General features: G+C 35.7%; 1 protein-coding gene across 18 annotated transcripts in view; it reads right to left on the minus strand.

Annotated features, from left to right (window-relative positions):
- KIF1A (kinesin family member 1A) overlaps positions 1–13904 on the minus strand; it is a 2189582-nt gene that overhangs the window by 167196 nt on the left and 2008482 nt on the right. The window lies entirely within an intron of this gene.

Consider the following 13904-nt stretch of genomic DNA (forward strand, 5'->3'; position numbering starts at 1 on the left):
TTAACAGAGGTAAAAGGTTAATTAGCCAGTGTACTAAATATTTCTTTTTGCTATATTATTCCTTTTGTAACAAGAATCTTTTGATTTCTGGTTATTTTAGTAATACCCATGTCTATCCAGCTTTAAAAATGATTGTATCAATTTTTTTCTTGATTTTGCCCTAAAATCATTTGAAAATTAGTCAGCCTATATTCCTTGGCCTTTGTCTGCATTCCTACTCTCCCAAAATCCACAGCAATTTATTCTACACGTTTGTAAGACAATAGTATAATTTCACCTCCAGTTAGGCTTTCTAGGTGAAATAATTCTTTGAAAGCATGTAACTGAATATTTGATACCTTTATATGCAGTGACCTAAATGTTTGTAAGGTATATATTCCATTAGATTTCTGTGTGTGCCAACTTTATCCATTTGAAGCCTGAAATCAGAATGAAATGTTAAACAGATACTAATGGAGTCAGTTTTTATTTATTTGCTTTTGTTGACCAGTTAATGCATGTTGACTCTTTTACTACAAAGTAAAGATAAAAGGCTAGATTGAATTGCTCCACTACAGATCTACAAATGCAAAAATGTAGATAGCTCCAAAACCATGGTTATCAAAAATTCTTCAAAAATATACTAAAGATGTGAAAAAGCTCAAGAGTAATTAACACTGTATGTTACATAAACATACAGTTGTAGTCGTAAAAAAGTGGATAAAAATTTGCTGGATGAGATGTTCTAAGTTCCCCTTTAGCGCTATGCAAATCTCAGTTTACAGTTCTACTATGAAGTATTGCTATACTCTCATCATTATATAATTAAAGAAATCCAAATGTGAAGTGTCGTTAAACTCTTATCATTATATAATTAAAAAAAATCCAAATGGATACATTTGTCACCACACAATACAGCACACTCTATAGCTACGGCTACAGAAAGACACTTGCATATCTCTCTGCCTGTAGCACTGTGTATAAACTTTTCAGGAATGGTCAGTCTCATTATCCATACATATACAGATGGGATAATATGCATGTTTTTCATTACAAAACCAAAAAGTAAAAAAGTTACACAGGCAAACCAATTAGTCAAGCTAGAGCTTTCACTGTGTGATATCTTAAACCTCCTGGAATGGAGGCCTATGGGATTTCTGAAAATGACTCCTTAAGGACATCAAATGTTTCATCCATATGGCTTCTGAAAGCCCATGACTTTTTCCTTTATAAGTCTTTATGAACAGATTCATGTCCCCAGCTAGTGGCATTTGGCTTTGTTGGCCTGAATCTGTTCATAAAGACTTGAAAAAGTAAAAAGGCATGGCAGGGAGGCAAACACTATTTTAGATATGTTGTGTTGTTTTAAAGGTTTTGATGAGTTTGATGAAACCCTGTACTTTAGAGGTTTTATGTCTTATTTAATTTTTCACCTACTGCTTTCAGTTGCCTAATTATTTCTCCTGTAATACACTACCCGTTCAGAGATTTTCACAGATAATCTAGCATAACTAACGTTTCACCCAAGTATTCCAAACTTTTGCTTAGCAAATGTATAATTTTACAGTTTCTCTCTCTCTTCCTTTTTCTTCTAATCACTATTTATTCCTCACATTGCTGATTTTATTTCCCTTGTTTCATACTATACTGCTTTTTTATACTGCTCTTTTTATGCTATTAATCTTTATAATACATACATTTATTGATGTTACTATATTGCTTTACTATGTTTGTATTCTAATGATTTTAAAAAAAGTTTGCTAAGGCATATTATAGCTAACTAGATTCTTCTGAATATAAACATGTTACAATGGCCATTGATACAACAAATGCATCTTATTATATGCTATTATATACAAAAATGTTACAGAGGCTCAAGTTTTCAAGGAAGAATACAATCAATGTAAGTATGCCTTCTAGGCTTGGATCATGCCTAAAAAGGGTCATTAGAACAGCATACTTACCTGGTTAACAAATGTATAAATAAATAAATATGATGTGCATTGCAAAATTGGCACAGACAAATTTTATATATATATATATATATATATATATATATATATATATATATATACATATATATATATATATATATATTTGTGTGTGTATACGTATACATGCATACAGACATATACGGTGGATATAAAAAGTTTACACACCCCTGTTAAAATGCCAGGTTTTTGTAATATAAAAAATGAGACCACAAAAAATCATTTCAAAACTTTTCCTACCTTTAATGTCCAACCCCAGAATGAATTCTTAGTGTTGCCCCAACAATGTTTCTCTTTGAGCTTTACCAAGTGACAATGTCACTAACCTCCCCTTGTTCCTATAATATCTGCTCCTCTTTCCCTTTAATAGTTCTTCCTATTGCCTAAGCACCTTCATTAATGCCTTTACCTCTTCTACTGTGGGAATTCCCAACAACCTCCATTTCCTAGTTATCATTTTCTTGGATATTAGCCACATCTATGCTACCAGTTCCCTTCTGGGGGCCTGGCTACCTGACTTCCACATATAATTTAATAAATATTATGCTTCTTCTGTCTCCCAGTATTATCTCAGCTAAAAGATTCACTTTTGAATGGCAGTTGAGTAGCTCTCTATTACATCCCAGAAAATGTGTCTCGAATCACCCACCGACACTTCCTGGCACCTCCAACAATTAGCACTGGATGCTGGAAACATCCCATTTGCTCAGGGTATAAAAGTACCTTTGTAGACATTTCCAACAAAATATTTGACATTTTCTCACCTTGATTACCTTTACTGGTACTTCATATATCATCCACCAATGCTGAACCAGTCCTGTTATGTTCAGATTCCTCTCCCACCTAGACACCATTAAATGTTCTCCCTTTCAATTGCTTATGTAGCCTTATAAACTCTACTTATTATCCTTCTTCTGGTGCTCAGTTGTCCCCTTGCCTCCTGTAGCATTTGATTCAAAACTGGCATATTTTTGCCATTTTTTGGGGTTTTATGGTTATATCTCTCAAGCATCTCTATGAGAGTTGATATTTGGATCCAGCTACTTTTGGGTAGCCCACACTGCTCTCTTATCAATGTTTCTAAACTATTTCCAAAAATATGCTTTCTGTCTCTTTGCATCCAGTTTTCAGTAATAGATATATCCATTTTGAAGGGTGGCTTCCCTTCCCCTATATGTTTCAATTCAAACTCCCACTATCTACTCACTATCTTTATGAATTTCTCTTCTAGCAAGTTATTCAGTTGATAGTTTCAGTTACCCTTTCTATTCTTTTAGTTGATATCACCCAAATTCCATACTTTTCTAACCATTTCATTGTCCTTTCACTCATCTAGGACTAACTCTTTCCAATCAGTTAAATATGTCTCATCTTAGTTGTGTAGCCATATGATACTCATGTAAATCTGGCAGTGTTAATTCCCCCTACATCACATGAACTCTGCATAACATTTCGTATTTCACTCTGGGTTTTCCTCCACCCAAAACAAAGTTTGACATTAGTTTTGTCAAAGTTTTTCATCTACGCTCCCCTAAATTATACAGAAATGCCTGCCCAAAGTACAAAATAAGCAGTACTATAAACATTTTTACAGCCAACACTCTATGAGCTACACCTACCATAAAGGTTTTCCACTTCTGTACTAATCTTTGTATCTTATTCCACATCTAAGACCAGGTCTCCATTAGGCAGTCGTCCATATCACTAGGCATTTCATCTGGCAATGACCCCACAGGGTTGGATAAATTAGGACCAGCTGATAGTATGGAGAATAATTAATTGAAATAGCCTTAGTTTTCTGCTCATTTATCCTGTATCCACTTATCCTTCTAAAATGTCTCGACATCTGAAAGAGTTCCTCCTTGTGTGGATTTGATAGGAACACTAAGAGATCCTCCACAAACATTGCCAGCTTAAAGTCGCTTGTCTGCCTTTGCCATCCACATACCTCTGAAGCCCTAATCTATGCTGCTAACAGCTTCAGATACAAGGTGAACAGAAGTGGGGACAGGGGGCACCCCTACTTAGTCCCTTGAGCAGTTTCTTAGAGGTTTCAGCTTCTCTGTGTATCATTTTTACCAATATTGTCAAATGTTGCCTCCCCTGGATAAAACTTCACTGGTCTAAGCAGATTACACCTGGAAGAACTTTTGCTATTTGCCCCACAATTATAGAAGTAATAACCTTATAATCATGATTTAGGACTGCTGTGGGCTATAGAAGCCCAGGTTAGTCAGTACCCACAGCATGGTTAATAGTGAGATTACTGCTTCTTTCCAGAACACTAGGACCTTTTGTCCTTTTAGTATTTTATTAAAAAGATGGTACCATCCCTTGATGTCCTGAGCTCCCAACTGCCATATCTCTAACAGAACTCTATCCCAGCCTGGCAATTTCCCATCTTTTTTTCCAATGCTCTTCTATCTCTTGTCTAGTGATTTGCCCAGTTACATGTGTGCATACTCTTCTGAGATTTTTTTTAGATTTAATTCAAACAATTTTTTTTCATCTTCCTGTCCCTATGTTAGCTCAAACTCCTTTTCCATATATAGTGCTTCATAGGTATTTTAAGGATGTCCCCTGTCTGTGTCAGGTATCTTATTAATTTACCACTCAGAGGGTATCTTAATTGCAATATACTCCTTTATATTTTTTTTGCTGTCTCAGCTTATTAGCCAAAATTGCTGCTTGCTTCCTTAAGATATCCTTGTCAACTGTTTTCTTCCACTTATTCTCTATTGCCTGCAGTTCCCTCCATTTCAGTGTTGTAGCCCTCTGCCATTTGGTGCATTTTTTTCATTGCTCAAGCAGCTTCAGTCATATGCACCATTGTCATTGTGACATTTATCTATATGTGTGTGTGTGTATATATATATATATATATATATATATACACACACACACACACACACACACACACACACACACACACACACACACACACACACACATCCGTATATATCTACAGTACATATATGTGACGATGTGAGGTATTGCCATCTGTGCCAGGGAGAATGGGGCAGTGCATGTGTAGCATATGCCAGCATAGTTAGCTGGAGTCTTGTAAATAATGTTGTGTCATTTGAATATCACACTGACTTATACAGATGCTTATGTTAAAAAAAGTATCTGCAGTGTTACTATAACTTATTAAATGTATATGTTTAAACAAAGAATTCTGGAAGAGAAGAGTAGATGTTTTTGAAATTGTTCTACAGTTTTCAAATACTGAAACAGATCTTAGCAAAGCTCTGAGTATGTATTGCATCAGAGTCAGGCGATCAAATGTGATGTCATTCTATGACCAGCACTGAGAGGGTGGAAACCTCACAGCAGTTTGTTTTGTTTTCTTTGAACCTGATATAAAAAAATCTGTGTCAGTTATCATAGTCAGTTAGTTGAGTTCACTTTAGTCTGTTAGAAGCTCCTCACCTTGCCTTGTGTAAGTAAGCATCTCAGCATCTAATCTTGCCTTGCTGTATTAATTAAGTTAGTTGGGGAACAGTTATTCTTTAGACAGTCAGGAAATATAGTGAGATTAGTTACGTATTGTTTTTTGCTTCTGTTTGAATCTGTCCAACTGTGTTATTTTTATTTCTCCTGTGATTGAAACTCTTGTGTTTATTGTACTTAGATATTTAGTATTCTCATGTTTTCTATTTTTATTATCTATCATTAAATATTTTATCCCTTTCATTGTGGTTGGTCTTTTTAGAGAATACCTTTATCATCTTGAGTACTTGTGCTTATTTTAGTGATGCATTGGCCACTCTGAAAAGCCTTGCTGCTTTGATTACCCTCTACCATTTATACTAGTATTGATTTTACTCAGTATAATCAGATACCCTTGTAAGAGCCTGAGAGTGGTTGACAGGTGGAAGAGTGGTTACCTTATAGTCTGAGGTACAGCTAGTAAATCTGTGCCAGCATTTCAAAGGAGTGTGTGTGTGTGTGTGTGTGTGTGTGTGTGTGTGTGTGTGTGTGTGTGTGTGTGTGTGTGTGTGTGTGTGTGTGTGTGTGTGTGTGTGTGTGTGTGTGTGTGTGTGTGAAAATCAAATACCCAGGTATGGGTGTGAGCTACTTGGAACTGGGACACAGTACTCCAAAGTGAGTCTTGTTTGGGATCTGGAGTTCCAGGTCTGGAGTGTGTTCCCTATGCTCTCTTGGGGGAAATTGTGCTTGATGCAGAGAGCTGTATCTGAACATACTGTGTAAATTCATTCCTGTTTTAGTGATCATCTCTCACTGGTGTCAGTGGTGAGGATTGTGGCTCCTTAATTACTGTATGGGAGAGAGGCCGTCATGGTATATATGGATGGATATATATACATACATGTATATATAGATAGACAGATTTATTTATTTACTTATTTATTTATTCCAGTTTGGTGACCGGGGAGGTCCACTGGGCTCGAGAGCCCGTTTTCAGTGGAGGCCCGGGGAGAAAAGCTCCACATAACAAGTTACATAAAGTATATAATTTTCACTTTGGTTAAGCAGCGAAGCTCCACATAACAAGTTACATAACATATAGAAGTATCACATTGTAAGTTACATAAACAAATTGAAATGACAATAGGAAAAGATTCATATAAATTGCATTCAATATGTAGTTGTACACTTTTTTATACTGGGTCAGATATTAGAAAGAAAAAGTATGCAATACTTAGTGGCTAAGATGCTAAAAAGTAATTATGAAGGAAGGGATGAGAAGCATAGATCGAGAGGCTGGGTGGAGATAGATTATAATTTATAGTCTGGGTATAAGTGAGATGTTTTAAAGGGAAAAAGGTTATCCAGGAGAAAAGGAAGAGGGGAGGTTGGGAGGTGTGGGGTGAGGAGTGCAGTTACATTTTCTGTGAAGAAATAAGTAGGAGTGAAGTAGTCTTTTGAGGGTGTTTAGGTATATAGCTATCCATCTATCTCTGTTTATATAAAATGCTGTCATCTGTTAGAAAGCTCATCACCCAACTTTCCCATACTACTAAACCTCTTGCCTTTAACCAGAATGCTTTGTGAATAGACCTTCCTTTCCATATAATTTTTGCTGCACTGGGAAGCACATGCATCTGACATTGGCATCTGGCAACAGTTAACTTCTCTAAGGTTTTTATTTCTTGCAGTAAAATATCTTAAGGTTCATTGTTTTCAATATATCTACTCTCTTTAAAGTACCAGTTACCTTTTCAATAATGCATTTTTTTCTGTTCTCCTCTTCTCCAGACTTGGGTATTTCATCATGTTTCCCTTTCTTAAAACTTTTAGAGTTTTCAATATTGGCAAGGTTCTCTTGCTCTTCATTATTGTCTTACATATGGTTTTGACTCTGAGGTTTAAGTTTTGGTGCCTCATGTTTTTTTTCCTGGCTCTTCATTAAAAAAACTGTTGCAACACTGTCACTTTTCTTCTTTCTGGTGTTCTTTTTTTGTGAATTCTTTTTTATTGCAATTTTTCAATCTTACATAACATGACAGAAACACTTACATACAATACATCCAAATGAGAAATACAATATGCAACTTGTATATAGGATAAGAACATCGAAAACACCAACTATATACAATTCATACTGTGCCCATATCAAATCCTATATAATTCAAATACAGCGTGCTAAGGACAATTGGTATCTGTAAGATAGTAGTACTTATTTAAGTATATGTTCAGATAAGATTTCCCAAAATTCCTTCACAACTGGTTTGTGTTTAATATTGTGGAACAGGTATTTATGTGCCTTAAGGTAATTAATAGCTATATGTTTAAATCCTTCCCATGATAGGGAGTTTCTGTTTTTCCAATTCAAGGAGATGTAATATTTGATTAACATAAATATAGGAATGAGTACCTTGTACTTTCTTTCTGATACTCCAAGGGGGGAATATGAAGAATGGTAAATTCCCATGACAGGGTGGATTTTTCATAACCGATTTTTTCAAGAATCACCCTCAAGGCACACCATAGCTTGTAGGAACATTTGCAGCTCCAAAACGAGTGCAGGATATCATCCGATTGTTTTGGGCAATATTTACATTCAGGGGATAAATTAGGGAAAATTTTGTTCAGGGTCGTGGGGGTAAAATACGCATTGTTTACTATCATCATTTGGGTGTATTTCATCTTCTTAAAGGGAATCGATTTAGTGCTTAGGTTTATAGCCTTTGCGAGTTGGTTTTGGTCAATATCAGGGTTGATTTTTGACCAGAATTTCGAAACAATTAGTTTACTCTGGTATCTAAGCGTCATAATGACTTTGTACACATTTGAGGTAATTTTTTTCCCACTTAGCAGGAGATTTATTAGTGTTTTACATGTTAAGATATCATTGTCCGAAACTAGTGGATGTTCTAGGTATTTACTTACTAATTCTCTAATTTGTCGTAGTATCATTAAGTACTTATATGGTAGGCTGAGACTAGTTCTCATATCAGGTATTGATTGGTGTCTAAAGGGGAAAAGATCCGAGATAGAGGTATTTAGTAGTAGGGGATATTGCTCCAGATTTAGCATGTCACCGTTTAGCTTAAGATTAGGGTTTAAATGAAGTGGTTGTAAAAGACCAAACGAGTATGAGACTTTAATCGATTTAAAGATTGTCTGTAAGGATTTTATGCTAAATATTATGTTTTTTGTATGTTTTAGGGTCCCTAGGTTATCTTCATTTATGAATGGGAGGGCGGCAGGGTTGAATTTTAACGTTTTAATATAATTATTATAGAGAGACATCCAAGGTGGGGCCCATGCCGGATTATTCTTCTTGTAGGATGCTATTTTAAAAATTCTACTAGCGTTAATAATCTCATAATAAGTTTTAAAATCCGGTAGGCCCAGTCCCCCCTGTTCCTTAGGACAAATAAGCTTTGTGTAGCTAATCCTGACCGATTTAGGGGCCCAGATAAATTTAGAAATAGTTGTTATAATTTTTTTAAAAAAATTGTTATGGAGAGTGTTAGTAGTTGCTTGAAATAAGTAGAGAAGCCTAGGGAGAATATTCATTTTAATCACTGTTGTTCTGGCCAAAAACGGGAGCTTGAGTTTAGACCATCTTATGATATCATTTTGTACGTTTGACCAGTACCTGACTACATTGTCCTGATAGTAACTGTGGTTACCTTGCGAAAATTGAATACCTAAGTATTGTATTTGATCTTTGAATTTGGTCTCTGTAGATAGTGTAATGTTAGGTAACCTCGAGTGAATGTTTAAAGGGAATATTAAGGATTTTTCCCTATTTATCTTATAGTTCGCGAGGTTAGAGAATCTTTTGATAGAAGCCATTATTTTACTTGGGTCAGAGCTGGGGAGGGTGAAATATATGTTCAGGTCATCTGCGTATGCCGATAGGGAAATCTTTAAGTTATATATATTAGGGGGGTGGTGAAAGGTATCTTGTTTGATAAGCATGAAAAGTGGTTCCATATATAAGTTAAAAAGGAGAGGGGAAAGAGGGCAACCCTGCCTAACCCCATTAACAATTTTGATTCTGTTAGATATATGTTTATTGATTTGTAGAGTGGTATATGCTGTAGAATAGAGAATTTTTAATATGTTTATAAAAGAGATTGGGATATTAAAATATGGTAAGATAGTAAATAAAAATTTAGTACTTAGTCTATCGAACGCCTTTGATGCATCTACTACTAAAGCGTATATCAGGTGTTTTTTTAAATTAGAATGATGTATCAATGCTTCTAAGAGTAAGGTCTGATCATTAGTTTGTCTACCTGGAATAAAACCCGATTGTTCGGGAGAAATAACATATGAGATAACGGCCTTGAGCCTATTGGCCAGGATCGTGGCTAAAATTTTTATGTCTAAGTTAATCATGGAGATGGGTCTGTAGTTCCCCGGATTTTTTGCGTCTGCATTATGTTTGTGGATGAGGACGGTTCTAGAGGCGTTCAAATGGATATCTTTAAACCCATTACAAATAATATAATTATACAATAACTTTAAGATTTTCGCTATTTTCATATTAAAAGTTTTATAAAATTCTGCCGTAAAACCGTCTGGGCTGGGGGATTTATTGGGTTTAAGGTTTTTTATTGCAGAAATAATTTCTTGTGAATTAATATCCCTCTGTAGAAATTTATTTTGTTTCTCTGTTAGTTTGGCAAAGGTTAGGTTATTAAGAAAGGAATGCATTTCTGTTTCATCAATCATATTCTCAGAGGGTCCATATGTTTGGGAGAAGATATCTTCAAAGATTTTAATAATTTGAGTAGGTTTCTGGTAATCCTTGCCTTGGAATTGTATTTCTGGTATAAAAGTAGAGGATTTAGATTGATTGATCACTCTGGCCAAAAATCTAGAGGGACTATGTATTACATCTGCGTATAATGCTAAGGATTTAATCTCATGAAAACTTAGGTTATCTGCTTGTAAGGAGACAAGTTCTTTTTGTAGTCGGAGTATACGTTCTTCCAGTATTGTAGTATGATGCACTTGGGACTCTTCTTCTGCTTTATGGAGTTGGGCAGTTAATTCCCTTTCTTTTTTGTTCCGAAGTTTTTTATAATATGCGGCTTTATTTATCAATGCACCCCTAATCATTGACTTAATTGCAGCCCATTCACAGTCTATGGGAGATTGGAAGGAGTCCTTTGATTGGAGAAAACTATCTAGATATTCAGTAATTATAGATTTTATTTCCTCTCTCCCTAAAAGGTTGGGGTTCAACTTCCAACTGATATCTGTTCTGGTTGAAGGGTCCGTGGTATGTTGGTGAATACTTATAAAGATCTTCGAGTGGTCTGAAAGTGTTCTCGGAGATCGGGTGAACAAAATGTCCATGTTATAGAATGCCAAAGACATAAGGAAAAAGTCCAATCTAGACCAACTTTTGGCACAGCAGGAGAAAAAAGTGTAGTTTTTCTTTTTCTGTACCTGGTCCGAAAATATATAGGGGTCAAATAAATTGAAGTCTTCTTTCAATTCAATAATGGTTTTGTGGGCTAAGTAGTTAAATCTCGCTTTGGGATTTGATCTGTCCGTTTTGGGGTCCTGTACTGAATTCCAATCTCCTCCAATAATATAATAATGGTTAGGAAATAAGGTGATGAGGTTGTACAATTTTATGAAAAAAGTTTCTTGGGATGTACAGGGGGCATATATGTTTATAATTAGAATAGGTTTAGTTAATATAGGGTGTTTTGTAGTGAAATAACACCACCTACCCTCCTCATCTGACCCCACCTTTTCTATATCTGCCCCAAAATTGTTTTTAATAATAATGGCTACTCCTGAACTATTCGTAGTGCCTTCTGACGCTATGATCTTTTTGATCCATGGTCTTGATTTTTCTTGTTGCCATTGCTGATTCATTAAATGAGTCTCTTGCAGAAAGGTAATATTCGAGGGAGATTTCAAAGTTAAATGCATAAGTAGTTTTTTTTTTTTTTTGGTGATTGTAGACCCTTAATGTTCCATGATTCTATGTTCCACATCATATGAATGCAATAAGTACCTTAAGCTCTAGGGAATATCTTACAGAAAAGAAACAACACTGTATATTATTAACACACTGTATTATGAGCATGAGGGCAAGTATGCTAAGTCCTTCCCGCTTAATCCTGGTGCTTATCCACCTCCCCCTAAGCCCGGAATGGTCTGGGAAACTAAAGTAACGTGATTTTGGAATCCCCAAATAAGATAAAGGTATTGTTCCCAGATAATACTTTCTAACACGCCATATACCAAAATGCATAGCAAAGCCCATGCAGTGCTTATCACATATTTAAACCCCTGCCAAATAAAGGTATATACATGCAGAGTTACATATTTCTATTATCTCTTTTCAAATCATATATATGGGTGTTGTATATTGTTAGTTAAGGTATTGATCTTCTTACGTGGAGCTCTCCTTACACATACGAGGGGGGGAACTTTCCCAATTAGGGACTATATGTAGATTGGGCAATTCGCCCAGTGATCCCAGGTCCGTGCCATAAATTTTGGGGTCTTTAATGACTATTCCCTTCATGAAGGAGAATCTCCAGTAACAAGTTTATGTATGTCCAAAGAGTTACTCCTGCGCAATTATTCATTAGTTTCTCCTCCTGCAGAACCAAAGGGTGTTTGAGGAGAGAGAAGAACTCAAATCCCCACCACAATTTTATGAAAAATGGATCAACAATAAGAGACAAAAATCTGGACATTCTGCAAAAAAACTCTGTACAGTTAAGTGGTATGTCCAGGACATCAGGTTTACAAACATCAGCCCACATTTCAATAACTGATACTGACCCTATCTGGCACATATGCTTAGAGACAGCAGAATGCAGTATGAAAAGTAGTTACAGACACCATATAATGTGTGTAAAGGCTAGAAAGCCCATTATGCAATGCAATAAGTGGTCAACGATATCTTCTAACATGTGACCATTTGTAGTTATTGACTCTTTTTCAGTTGGTTTTGATAAGTAATACTTAATAGGTATTACGTCTTTCTGTCAGAAAAAAGACTGCAGTATAAGAATACCTCTGTATCATCATGCTTTCTTGGCTAATTACTGTACATTAAGATGTAGTTAATGACAACTGCTATAGGCTACTCTGCAGTGTCCCAATTTCTGTCTATATGTGTGAACATAGAAAAGAAAGCCCATATTACTGAGGGCACATTAACCATATATTATTGCACACCTATGGTGCACAAGCCAATAGTGTGACTAATTTCTATGCTTACATGTATTATATTTGTTCAGACTATAACCCCGCATATGTTCTTATATATAGGACACTAAGTTAATTTTTTGATCTGTAGTCATTTGTTCTAGTGGGTGCTTATTTTAAGGATAAGAAAAGCATAATTATACTCTGTTGTTACCCATTCAATTGATTTTGTTTTTCTTAGCAAATTTCATAGATCTCATCCATACTGAATATGTGGGTTTTGTCTGCTCTAACTATAGTACGGTCTTCATTTAGTAAAAAGGAACATAATACAATAAAGCAGAGCAGGGTTGATCTATAACCTTGTTAAAGCTTTACAGACCTGCTTAGTAAAGTATTGACCTTTTTTTTTTTTTTTTTTTTAAAAAGGCTTGTTATACCTTGTGCAGCGCATTTCTACTTCAATGTAATGATTTTAATTTAGAGTCATTATATTTGCATTTAGAGTGCCTCATGAGTGTAACATTGTCTCCTAGTTGCAATTCTCCACTTAAAGTTAGGTCTACATTAATCAGGCTCACAGTAAATGACAGATATGCTCCCTTAGTCAGATAAAGTGATACATTTCTGTTGTTGTGTGTATAGTAAAGCCTGCATTTTGTATACTGGTAAAACCCAGTCTTTGTCATATAAGGCAGGACTGAGATACAATGAGAGCTTTGTGGGGTCAGAACTGTCATTTGTTGAATGCGTGTTGTATCCAAGCACCATTTTAGAGTTCCCCGAAGATTTCTTTTGTTAACAGCCTCAAGAGAACTGACATATTTTCACTTATATACCAGCTGACAAATCCATAACCCCAGACAGCTTTTGTTGTTAAACTCTGTCACTATACCTGGTTTCCACCTGGGGTCTGGAGAAGCTCTGCTCAAAAGACTAGATGAAGTGAATATCCAAAATACAAGTGCATTATGTTCACCAGAAGTAAGATTTTATTTTACCAGTCAAGGCAACGTTTTTGTAGTTGCATATTGGGTGATGGCTACAGTCCATGGGAAACCATGCAAATCAGGAGGGAGATGCAGTGAAGTCGTTGGGAAGAAAATGTCAATCTTGAGTGTGCTTTGTACTTTTTTGGAAGAAAAAGTCAGTCTTGAGTGTAGTTTGTACTCAAGTATTTCATTACAACACCTTGATTTTTTACTGTGAGCTACCTTCTGGCAACTGGCATCTAGCTTTTATATGCAAATAATAAACTTCCGGTTTCAGAGGGCTTTTATTCTTACAATCTGTCAGCGAGCAGGTAGGGCTCCAGTTAACAAGTGT

The sequence above is a fragment of the Protopterus annectens genome, chromosome 5.part0 (assembly GCF_019279795.1).
Source record: "Protopterus annectens isolate FY-2018-M chromosome 5.part0, PAN1.0, whole genome shotgun sequence".
Classification (NCBI taxonomy): domain Eukaryota; kingdom Metazoa; phylum Chordata; order Ceratodontiformes; family Protopteridae; genus Protopterus; species Protopterus annectens.